This window comes from Orycteropus afer, unplaced genomic scaffold (assembly GCF_000298275.1).
Source record: "Orycteropus afer afer isolate SDZICR_OR568_19922 unplaced genomic scaffold, OryAfe1.0 scaffold00276, whole genome shotgun sequence".
Classification (NCBI taxonomy): Eukaryota; Metazoa; Chordata; class Mammalia; order Tubulidentata; family Orycteropodidae; genus Orycteropus; species Orycteropus afer.
Window position 1 is genome coordinate 4,083,448 of NW_006921863.1, and position 3,211 is coordinate 4,086,658.

Genomic DNA, 3,211 nt, shown 5'->3' on the forward strand with positions numbered 1-3,211 from the left:
GAAATACCATTTGACCCAGCCATTCCATTACTAGGTATATATCCTAAAGAAGTGAGAGCCATGACAAGAACAGACATATGCACACCCATGTTCATCGCAGCACTATTTACAATAGCCAAAAGATGGAAACAACCTAGGTTCCCATCAACTGAAGAATGGATAACCAAACTTTGGTACATACACACAATGGAATACTATGCAACCTTAAAGAATAACCTAGAATCTGCAAAACACCGCATAACTTGGATGAGCTTGGAGGACATTATGCTGAGTGAAATAAGTCAATCACAGAAGGAAAAATATTGTATTAGTCCGTTATTGTAAAAATCAAGGAAAGGTTTATCTATGGAAGGAAATTTTCTTTGGTGGTTGCCAGGGTTGGGAAGGGAGGGGAGGGAACACTGTTAGATAGGTAGAGATAAGTATTGATTTGAGTGACGAGAAGGGCAATGTACCAAATGTGAGTGATCACCATGGTTGCATTGAGGAAGAGGAAGACATAGGGAGGTCCATGGGAGGTGCAGACAACAAATATGAACCCTTTTGCACGTACAGTACTGCCTTGTCAGTGAAGGCAAACATAGGTATATGGATGATGTGTGAACAGGATGAACCATTAGGTATGTCTATGAAGTAGGGAGTGTACCCAAGATCATGTATAGGATTGGCAGACAATGGTCCTATAAGTGTATTTGTATGATCTGAATTCCCAGGTATACAGTAGAGGTGACAAGGGACAAGGTTGTAGTCACTTCTCGGTCACAGCTACCTACCCAGAGGGAGTGAGTAGTTGAACCTGTGGGCTTGGGACCATAGTCTCAGGGGACATCAAGCTCAATTAGCATAACATACTATACAAAATATTGTTCCACCTCCTACTTTGGTCAGTAGCGACTGGGATCTTAAAAGCCTGCAGCCATCTAGATGCAATAATGGGTCTGTCCTCGTCCAGTGCAAAGAAGAATGAAGAAAACCAAAGATTCATGGAAGAATTCGTTCTAATGATTGGTACACCATGCAATCCACAGCCTAAAAGACTATGAGACCAGAAGAACTAGATAGTGCCGGCTACCAATGTCAACCACTCAGAGGGGGATCTATGTAGGAGACCCTAGATGGAGAGGGAGAACAATATGGAACAAAACTCCAAAGCATTTGGAAAAATAAAAAAGGGGACCAGTTTTGCTCTTCTGATAGAGCCTGGTGGAACCACTGAGACTATGGCCCCTAACTGCCCTTCAGGTCTAGAATTCAACCCACACCTGTGGCTTCCAGCCAAGTAAAGGACAGGCATAGGAGTTGAACATTTACCTGAGGTAAATACACTCCTTGGAGAGAACAATCATGGGAGAAAGAAGGGCTGTTTATGCACAGGGAGACAGTTTAGGGTGCAGGGGTGCATGGATGGATAGACACAGGGAAAAGCTGACTGTCAGGAGAAAGTGGGAGGGTAGCTGTTTCACTGTGGTGAACTGTGGTCAATGTCATGAGACAAAGTGTATGTCAACCACTGTATGGAAAGCGAAATTTCTCTGTAAATTTTCAGCCAAATCACAATTAAAAAAAAAAAAAAAAGAGAGAGAGAGAGAGAAGACTGGGAATTCCAGAACATTTCATTGTGCTCATGAGGAACCTGTACATAGACCAAGATGCTGTCCTTTGCACAGAACAAAGGAATACTGCATGGTTTCAAATCAGGAAGGGCATGTGTCAGGGTTGTACCATTTCATCACATTTATTGAATCTGTATGCTAAGGAAATTATCCAAGAAGCTGCACTATATGAAGAAGAACATGGCATCAGGATTGCAGGAAGACTCATTAACCACCTGTGATATGCAGATGACACAAACTTGCCTGCTGAAAGATGTAGATGACTTGAACCACTTACTGAAGAAGATTAAAGAATACAATCTGCAATATAGATTACACCTCTCCATAAAAAAAAATGAAAAAGATTACACCTCTCCATAAAAAAAAATGAAAATCCTCACAACTGGACCAATAAGCAACATCATGATAAATGGAGAAAAGTTTGAAGTTGTCAACGATTCCATTTCACTTGGATCTACAATCAACACCAATGAAAGCAGCAATCAAGAAATCAGACGTCGTATTATTCTAGGCAAATCTGCTGCAAAAGACTTCTTTGAAGTGTTGAAAAACAAAAATGTTACTTTGAAGACTAGTGTGCACCTAACCCAAACCATGGTGTTTTCAATAGCCTCACATGCATGTTAAAACTGGACAATGAATAAAAAAGACTGAAGAAGGTTTTGATTCATAATGTTGTTAAAGAATACTCACAATACCATGGGCTTCCAGAAGAATGAACAAATCTTTCCTGGAAGAAATGCAGCTGGAATGCTCCTTGAAAGCAAGAATGGCCAGAGTTTGTCTCACCTGCTTTGGTCATATTGTCAGAAGTGACCATCCCTTGGAGAAGGATATCATGCTTCATAAAGTGGAGGGTTGGTGAAAGAGGGGAAGAATGAACAAGATGAATTGACACCGCGGCTACAACAATTGGTTCAAGTGTAGCATGGATTGTGAAGATGGCACATGACAGGACAGTGTTTCATTCTGTTGTACATAGGGTTGCTGTGAGTTGGAGTCACCTTGACAGCACCTAACAACAACAACAACAACAGATAATTATGAGATTTGTTAAGCTTCTCTCTTTCTCTCAAGTCCCTTAACTTCGGTACACTCAGCCTAGCTCACATACTATCACTTTTTAATGTTCCCTCCAGAAGTCATGGGTGGTGCAAATGGTCAAATGCTACTAACTAAGAAGAAAAACGTGGCATCAGGATTGGAGTAAGAATCATGAACAAGCTGAGATACACAGACGATACAACTTTGCTTGCTGAAAGTGAGGATGACTTGAGGCACTTATTGATGAAGGTTGAAGAATACAGTCTGAAGTATGGATTATGTCTCAATATAAAGAAAACAAAAATCCTCACAACTGGACCAATGAGCAGCATCACAATCAATGGAGAGAAGACTGAGGTTGTCAAAGAATTCACATTGCTTGGTTCTACAATTGATGCCAACGGAAGCAGCAGTCAGGACATTAGACCACGTGTAGCATTGGGTAAGTCAACTGTGAAGGAACTGTATCAAGTGCTGAGGAGCAAGGATATCTCCTTGAGGACTAAGGTGTGCCTGACACAAGCCATGATATTTCCAATCGCCTTGTATGCATG